This window comes from Cyanistes caeruleus, chromosome 4 (assembly GCF_971803275.1).
Source record: "Cyanistes caeruleus chromosome 4, bCyaCae1.hap1.1, whole genome shotgun sequence".
Lineage (NCBI taxonomy): Eukaryota > Metazoa > Chordata > Aves > Passeriformes > Paridae > Cyanistes > Cyanistes caeruleus.
In genome coordinates, this window is record NC_141704.1 from 83,839,735 (window position 1) to 83,849,169 (window position 9,435).

At 44.6% G+C, this 9,435-nt stretch overlaps 1 long non-coding RNA gene across 1 annotated transcript; it reads left to right on the forward strand.

Annotated features, from left to right (window-relative positions):
• The first annotated feature begins 1,123 nt into the window (after window positions 1–1,123).
• Window positions 1,124–9,234, forward strand: LOC147653838 (uncharacterized). Its single transcript, XR_015285827.1, has 2 exons — window positions 1,124–1,178; window positions 9,061–9,234. It is a non-coding gene; the product is annotated as an uncharacterized LOC147653838 (long non-coding RNA).
• The last annotated feature ends 201 nt before the right edge of the window (window positions 9,235–9,435 follow it).

Consider the following 9,435-nt stretch of genomic DNA (forward strand, 5'->3'; position numbering starts at 1 on the left):
ACTGTAGGTCAGTAATATTGATGTTGGGGCAGGGTCAGAGGGCTGAGGTCAAGTGCAAAAGGTCAGGGGTCAATGGTTAAATTGGAAAGTCAGGGATTCAAACTTCAAGGGTCACATGTGAATGGTCAGTGTTCAAAGATCAAGAGTAAAGGGTCCAAGGTGCAATGTTATGGGTTAATTTTCCAAGGTTATGTGGTCCATGGTCAATTATCAGGGAATCAAACTTCAGAGAGCTAAAGTCAAGAGTCAAAGGTCAAAATTCAGAGGTTAAGAGTAAAAGGTCAATGGGAGGTTGCCAGGGAGTTGCAGGGAAGAGGAGTATTTATAAACTTTATCCATATTTCCCTGTAATTGTGGGTGTTTGGATTTCATTTGTGCTCGTCAGGATAAGCCATAAACAAGCTCCTGAACTCTGCATCCATGTGTCAAGCACTTCCACAGAAAGGTAAGTCAGCAGTGATTCTAGAGGAAAAATTAGAGGTGATGGCTTATGATCCATGGGGAATTACATTGGGAATTGTGAAACTCAAACACATGGAATTGTGGAGGTGGAATTCCATTTTCAGCCTTGGGCACCAGGAGGAGGAGAAGTGTCCTGATCCATAGCAAGGAAAGCCTGGTGCCCCAGTGTGTCAGGTGCAGACAATGAGCCGTCCAGGGAATGAGCGACAAGTTCCTTCTGCCCCTCCCCTCACCCGTAGGATGGCAACAGCACAAACTGAATTGTGAGGTTGATGAGCGCTCAGAGCAGCCCCAGGTGTGAACAGTGAGGTTGATGAGCTCTCAGAGCAGCCCCAGGTGTGAGCAGTGAGGTTGATGAGCTCTCAGAGCAGCCCCAGGTGTGAGCAGTGAGGTTGATGAGCTCTCAGAGCAGCCCCAGGTGTGAGCAGTGAGGTTGATGAATGCTCAGAGCAGCCCCAGGTGTGAGCAGTTATGGTAAAGAATGGGTGGGTCCTGGCCGGGGCTGTTTTAGGGGGAGGGTTTATCTCACTTTGTTTGGGCATGGAGCAGTTGGAGCAGAGGGGTTTATGGTGGGCTCCCTGGGCGTACCTCATGGAATGGTACCGGTAGCATCTCATAGGATCTGGGAGAACAGCTGGATGCATTTGGACATGGAGCATTGCTTAAAGGAGGTGCCAAGGGAGAAACCTTTGTGTCTGGAAGCAGCATCGGAGCAAGTAAGCCAGTGCGAGTTCGCAGTGGGGCTTTTCTCCTTTTCCTTTTTGATTTCCTCTTGCCAGGGAGCGACAGAGCTGTGGAGGAGAGGCGGGCTCTGCCGAGCCGGCAGGCGGGAGCCGCGGCGCGGAGCTGTGTCTGTCCCGGCTGCTCTGTCCGCTCCGGGCGCGGGGCTCGGGCACCGCCGGGGCCCCTTCGGGCCGGTCCCGGTGCCGCTGGGCGGGCCGGGCTCTCCCGGGGCCGGAGCTGCCCCCGCCCGCCGGAGGAGCCGCTTTCCGGCCGGGAGCGCGGGGCCGCCCCCGGGTGCCGAGTGCCGCCGCTGCCGGGGCTCGCGTGGCTCCCCCGGTCCCCCCGCACCTGGAGCGGCGCCAGCCCGGGAGCGAGTCCCGGCGGGGGCCACTGGGGAACACTTGTGGCTTGTCAGCTTCAGAGTGCGCTGGCAAAAGCCGCTGGGAGGAGGGGAGGGGGAAAAGCCCGACCTGCCGGGCTTTTTGTCTCGGGGCTTTGTCGATATTGCTCTTTAGCCGAGCTGTGCCTTTAAATAACGATGTGGCGCCTTCTAGAAACTGTGTCCAATACCTTTTGTACCCTCGCAGGAGGGCTTCGAGCTCAGGTTTTTCCATTGCCGAGTTAACTGCAGGTCCGAGCTGGCAGCGTCCCGTGCATCTGGGGTGCGTGAATCTGTTTGTGATGTTCATTTCCCCTGGATGCAGAGCTGGGCTTTTCGGGCAGACTGTATTTCTCAAGCCTCGGGGTTTATTTAAGCCTTGCACGCGATTTTCTGGAGACGCGGGCCGAGTGAGAACTTTGTCTTGGTGCTGTACTGGGGAATGGAATGCAGGGGGTCCCCGCAATATCCCCGTGGAAGCTGGAATGTCCGAGGGAATGGATGTGACAATTCTCGGGGCTGAACCTGGCTCCCAGCGCTCTGCAGCGTAGGATGCGAGAGAGCAGGGCCGGGGGACAGCAGGGTAGGGACAGCGAGGTGCTTCGTGCTCTGGGTTTGGTGTTGATGTTTCCAGACCCAGAGCAGGTTGATTTGGTTCAGGTGCACTGGAACAGGATCCAAACCTTGGAAAGGTCTGAGATCAATTGGGAGGAAATGTTTTAACATGAATGTGTTTCTTGATAGAAATCAGGTTTCAGTTAGTTTTTTAATAGATTTTAAAGGAAATTTTTTTTTGAGGAAAAGTGAAAAAACTGTTTATTTTAATAAGTAGGGCGTAGGAAGAAGAATGAATAACATTAGATAGTTTATTTGTTGTGGAGTAGAGATCAGGAGATTTAGAAGGTTTTGTGTTTTTTTTCACGTGTGTTTGGGATGTGGCGTGGGTCTTTTTGAGCCGTGGGGTGTTTTGGTGGTAGCTTGGGTTTTGGGATTGGAGTAAAGTTGAACAGTTTTAGAAGAAGTTACTATGGTTTTGGCAATTATTTTGTATTCACTAATCAATGATGTCAGGAAAATTAATCCACAAACACCAGAGGTTTATGTCCAAAAAGGAGACAGAGGAGTCCTTTTTCTTTATTCGAATAAAGGGAGAGGCCATGGGGCATTCCCCTGGGGTTTCTCTAATTTTTGGAGGGTGCAGAGCCTCCTTTTTATCCTAATTCCTGGCCGCTTGTCCCTTCTCCCTTTCCCCATAGGCTGAGGTACTTGACAGGTACAGGCTTCCCGGAATGCCTGACACCTGGGGTACCTTTCCCCCCACCACGCATAATCCCTTCTTAATTCTTAGCTTTTGTGGAATTCATGATACTCTTTCAGTGCCTCTTTGATCTTTTAGTGGAATCCATCCCATTGTTTCTGTTGTCTCTCACTGATAGCTGCATCTTATCAGCAGACCCACAGCTTGTTTGTAAAGACAAACCCGTCATTCCTCTCTATGAGAAGTTATTTTCAAAAAAGTACAAAATGGATTTTTTGTTGTCTCGGTTAAACAATAGAGCTGAGAGAGAATTTGGGGTAGACTGCATTAGTATTGTATACAGATTGTACGTTAAAAGTTTTTTTTTTCTTTGTTAGTTTTGAAGTTACAGAATTTGTTTCAGCATAAAGCAGATGGTGGGGATATAATATAATGTAATTTTAGGACATCTTAATTTTTATTGTATATCTTTGGCTTAATGGTCAAATTATTTTTTACTTTTAGATATACTTTTATAGAGATACAGGTAAATATAAATAGTGGTAGTAATATTGAGTAAGCAGAGTTATTTATGTGGTTTTTATTCAATATTAGTTTTTGTGGTGGCACATAGTGTGTTGTTTCATTTTTTTGTGTTCACTACGTGAAATTTGGTTTTTGAATAAAGATGATTTTTATGAATGGGTTGGTTTGTATTTTAGGTAGAACCAATTAAAATAGATTTTGATATGTATTATTTGGTTTTGTTTATTGTATGTACGGGTTCAGATTGGGTAGGGTTTGTTTGGTTAGCTGAGTTTTGGGTGTTAATTAGGCGGCTTTTGTTAGATGCAGTTTTTAATTTTTGGCAGTTTTTTGAGTGGTTTTAAGGTGATTTTTAGTAATTGATTGTATCTTTTTTTTGGTTTGTAGTTGGTGTATAATAATGTATATGTTCTATTTATTTAATGTTGTGGTTTTTAGTTTAGGTGTTGATGATAAGTTTGGATTCCTTTCTGTTGTGGTGTTTCTTATTAGCTTCATTTCTGGGGACACAGGCATTTATATGGTGGCTTTTTATAGGTATATTTTTGGGGGTGGTGTTTTTTAACTTGTTGTAGTTTAGGTTGGTTTTTTGTTTTTAATTAGTTATTAAAATTTTTTATAGAGTCTTGGTAATTATTCAGGTATTACTATACATGTAGAGCTTTGGGGTTTTTTTACTAATGTCTAGGGTTAGTTGAATGGCTTTGAGTTCAGTGACTTGGTTTGATTTTTTTTTTAATAGTTGGTGTTGTCAGGAAAATTACTCCACGAACACCAGAGGTTTATATCCAAAAAGGAGACAGAGGAGTCCTTTTACTTTATTCAAATAAAGGGAGAGGCCATGGGGCATTCCCCTGGGGTTTCTCAAATTTTTGGAGGGCACAGCCTCCTTTTTTATCCTAATTCCCAGCCACTTGTCCCTTCTCCCTTTCCCCATAGGCTGAGGTACTTGACAGGTACAGACTGCCCGGAACGCCTGACACCTGGGGTACCTTTTCCCCCTCCACCCCCAATGCATAATCCCTTCTTAACTTTTATGGAACTCATAGTGTTCTTTCAGTGCCTCTTTGATCTTCTACTGGAATTCATCCCATTGTTTCTGTCGTCTGTCACTGATAGCTACATCTTATAGACAAGCTCATCATTCCTTTCAGTGTGATGTGTGGAGTTCAATAGGGTTGCTTTTTATTTATGTTTAACTTTGCTGATGTGATAAGAACTGTTAGTGAAAGAGCATAGCATCTGTTTTTGCTGGTGGTTGTATGGCGTGGCTTTTGTTTGTGTTACCTGTTTTGGGTTTTTTTTTGTTAGTGAGATTAAACTTTATTTTGGGGTTAATTTGTGATTATTTTAAAGATTTTAGTGCAATTTAGGTTTTTGATTTGGGGGTGCTGTGATGAGACTGCTTTATTTGTTTTATGTGGTATTGGTGGTGTGGATAGAGGTGTCAGGAAAATTAATCCACGAACACCAGAGGTTTATGTCCAAAAAGGAGACAGAGGAGTCCTTTTACTTTATTCGAATAAAGGGAGAGGCCATGGGGCATTCCCCTGGGGTCTCTCAAATTTTTGGAGGGCGCAGCCTCCTTTTTATCCTAATTCCCGGCCGCTTGTCCCTTCTCTCTTTCCCCATAGGCTGAGGTACTTGAGAGGTACAGACTGCCCGGAACGCCTGATACCTGGGGTACCTTCCCCCCCCCACCCCCAATGCATAATCCCTTCTTAACTTTTATGGAATTCATAGTGTTCTTTCAGTGCCTCTTTGATCTTCTACTGGAATCCATCCCATTGTTTCTGTCGTCTCTCACTGATAGCTACATCTTATCAACTGACCTACAGCTTGTTTGTAAAGACAAACTCATCATTCCTCTCAGCTTCAATTTGCTTTGCAAAAACCATGTGGTTTTCACTCACACCTCTTAGTGCTGACACGTTCAGTCTAACTTTTATAGACCAATTGACCTGGATGCTTATTTATCCTCTTGAGACTTCTGCTGCCATTGAGCTGCCTCTCATCATCAGTGATCTTAATCCTAATTCTGTTCAGTTGCACAGAATTCCTCTTGAAACTTCTTTCAGCCTACAGAATTATGTTTAATGTCTCATGATTAAAGACATTACCCTAGGCTATCAATTTTTGCCTTTAAATTGGAAAGCAGAGATCCTGCCTAGAATGGGGAAAGGAATGGGCAACTTGCCTGAAGTCTAGTAACACAAGAAACCATTTTTCCAAGCATGCAGTAAACCCCATTATGAGAGTTTTGTACAAGTTTGGATAACTGCCTACTAAAAAAAAAAAAAAAAAGGCAAAACATAATTAACTTAAAGGACACCTTTGCCTGCAGTTGGCTTTAGGGTTCCAGTGCTAATGATGATGACAGACTGCAGAAACCATTCAGGAATGCTGTCATTTGGAGGCCAGGCCAGTTGGAGGAGCAAAATGCAGTGTTAGCTTTTGATGCCTCAGTCCTGCCTGCTCAGTCCTTTCTCTGCAGTTACTCAGTGTGTATTTATGTGTCAGTTTACTCCTCCACAGCTCAGCCCTGCAGGCTGTGTTAGCCCAGAGCTGGCAGGACAGCACCACTGCCCCAGGCTTGGACTGGGCGTAGGGAGGGCTGGAAACAAACACAGTGAAGTAGAGAAATAACAGGAAATGTTGAGTAAATAGCACACAAACCTTCCTCCCTGTACTTCAGAGCAGTTCTTTCATTTCTGTGCCTGCTGGAAGCATCTGAAGCCGTGTCTGCTGCATCTTCTCTGAGCCTGCACAAGCCTCACATCTCCTGCAACAGCTCAGCTCCCAGCAGGGCTGGAGCCTCCACCATTCCCTTCTGTGGTTAATAAAAGCACATCTCGCTAGAAGATCTGCTCTCCACACACTCAATTCACACATATTAGCCACTGCTTAACTTTGGTGTCTTTTATATTCCACACAGCAGCTCCAATGCTCTCTGCAGGCTTTCAGGAGCCAATGCAGAGCATTTCCCACACATCAAAATCAGCTCCCTTGGCTTTTTATCTCCCATTGCACTTGTTTCTGTTAAATAGAAGCCAGATTTGGCATGAGGGCACATCAAAAAGAGGGAAGGAGTGTGAAGGAGCTCTTTCTGGTTGCTTGTTTTGTTTTTCCTTAGGAGTGGTTTACACTTTGTTTGTGTAGCTGCCTATTAAAGTGCTTCTCATGAATACATTTACCAGGTCTGCTCTACAACATTTAGAAAAAAGGAAAAATGCTGTCTCCACTGTGAGCATCCTCCTTCCTTTACCCCCAAATCCACAAGGCTTTTGGGCCCATTCAAGTGAAAGAAACCCTTGACCATTGAAACAAATGGGAATTAAGCAGAAAAATTCCAGCTCCTCATGGCAGTCTTTCAGTCTTGATGCTGTGCCTGACAGAGTTCCAAGTGCCATGCTTCACAAAAAAATGGAGAGGGAATTCTGTCCATCTCCTGATGCCAGTTAGAAGGGACAGGAGAAGCCTAAGAGTACCATGCAGAGTCATATCCCAAGTCCAGAAATCAGGCAAGTAATGGACCAGTCAAGCTAGTTTTCCAACAAGACAACGTGGGACAGCTTTCCCCAGCTTCCAGTATCAGCTTTCAGATCCTGATCTGAGCTGAGAGTGCCTCAAGCACCAAAAGTAGGATGAGAGCCAATGAAGGAAAGACACAAAACTAATTTACATAACTAACAGCAACACAAGCACCTCCAGCACTGTTTGTGCTTGGAATTCCCACACAGAAAACACAAGGCAGTTAATCTTGATTTTGGATTTAGGCAGAAACACTTGTAAGGTGTAATTCCCATTTCCCAGTTCAAGCCAAAAGAGCTGACCCTGGGTGCTGTGCAACACCGAGTCCCTGCAGTGAAAACCACACTCCACAGCTTTCATCAGGAATAGAAAGATCATGTTGTTCTAGAAGAAAACAAGATAACTGTTCCTCCACAATGAGAAAATATCCATTGCCTCAGAGTTTTAACATAACCTAGTTCAGAGCTCATTAAATTAACTTGGAGAGGAAAAAAGAATCAGCCTCACTACGATGATCTCTAGAAGGCCAAAGTAACTGAGGGAGTGGGGGAATGAGAGTAGTGGGGGGTGGATGTAGGGTGAGTGTCCAGGATAAGAGAAAAAGTGGCATATAATAAAGCTGTGACAAAATTTTCATCCTAGCTTCTTCAAGTTTCTTGTATGCCATGCAGTGTTATTGCCTCTGGATAATCTGGTGTTTGTGCTCCCACCAGACAGTCAAATTTCACTCCTGTTATTAATACAAATGTCAATAACAGTTATACAGCAGAGGGAAAATACAGTTCACTCAGCATTTCATTATGGAGGTGTATTAAAATGCTTGTAAATGTCTGTCTGCTAAAGCAACCAGTGGAAATTGTATGGAGGCTGCACACAGAACTACCAGGAGCATTGATGGGAGCCACACGTTTGGAATTGTTGTGGATTATTCTAGAAATGCTCCCTCTTACCCAAAGCTGTATTTTACATGTGGAGCTTTCAAACCTAGTTCTGTACTTCATTAGCCAGCCCCAAAATACCATTTCAGAAGTCACATCTTCAAGAAGGTTCTTGCTAATAAGCATTGCTGGAGGGAGAGGAGAGCCTCAGACTCCTGTGCTGAGTTTGCTGCCCGGGTCAGGGAAGAGCCTGCTCTGAAACACAGCCTTTCTCTGGGGCTTTATGCCAAAATCCCTGTGCTCAGAGCAGAAACCCCTCCCAGGTGGGACTTTATCCTGCAGGGCATGACACAGACTCCAGCAGAGCTAGGGGGTGGTGGGTGTTCTGGGTGGAACTGGGTGGTTGGTTTGGGTTTTTTATAGCAAATGTTTTTTCCCATGGTACATTTAAGCAATTTATATGCTTCTGCTCTTTCCATACTTCAGGTGTACTAATCTGCACCAGCTCCATTCTTTAGCTTGCAGATTAAGCCAGTAATTCTCCACACAAGTCCAAGATACTTTAGGGAAAGCCACTTCCAGACTCAAATTCCTTCACTCTCTGTATCTCAGAAGAAACACTGATGTGTACAAATTATCTGTTGCCTTCCTTAGACAGGAGGGAGGAGGAAAGAACCAACTAAAAACAGCTTTAAAGGGTGAAAAATGTAATTTATGTCACCTGTATGAGAATTTGATCGTAATTGAGGTCTGTAGTTATCTGTGTGATAGCAGTGATTTAAAGCTTGCTGCAATTCAAAAGTGAAATCAGGGCTTTAATAAGGCACCATTAAGTTGGGAATTGAAGAGAGTCAGTTCTGAAGATTAGCAACAAAAGATCATAAAAGACATTTCAGTATTCAAGGAATAAACATTTTTTGTGTTTTATCATTTATACGGCATACCCTGGCTGTCTTTTGCTTTAATTTGGTGTTCAGAGGTGAATCAGGGAACTGAAGCAAACAGGAAGGCTTTGGCTCCTCATGATTAAAATGCATGGCTAGAAACACAGCTCAGCTGCAGAAATCCCATTTACTGACACCAGGCAATTGAGACTATTGCAAACTGCATCAGAGATGAAACCAGCCTGTGACAAAGGAACCTTCATCCCAAATCCAGCACTTGCCTTGTCCCTAACTGGAAAGTCTTTCACAGTAGATGGACTGGAATGTTCTGTAGCTTCCATTACCCCAGGGCAGCAAAGCAACAAGATCAGTGGTTAACACAAACACTTCTTTTCCTTTGTTTTCCCCCAATCCTCACAGGGAGGCCCTATCCAGAACCGAAAATCCAAGCGCTGCCTGGAACTGCAGGAAAACAATGAAAACGAGTTTGGGTTTCAGCTGGTCCTTCAGAAGTGCACTGGGCAGCGCTGGTCCATAACAAATGTCCTGAGAAGCTTAGCATCATAGCAGACTAAATTTTGTACCTGTTCCTTTTGCTACTGTGTAGCAAGTTCTGGTTGTGCCTGCTGTACTGTATTCCTCCCGCTCCCCAGCCCCCAGCTCCTTCTCTCCCCTTTTTTGTCTCGGATTTGATTTTGTGAGTGTGTGGAAACAGGGTTTGTGGGCTGGAAATGAGACGTTTTTATTTCACAATGATGTTTTCATGACATTTATAGAGATGCTGAATGACAGGTG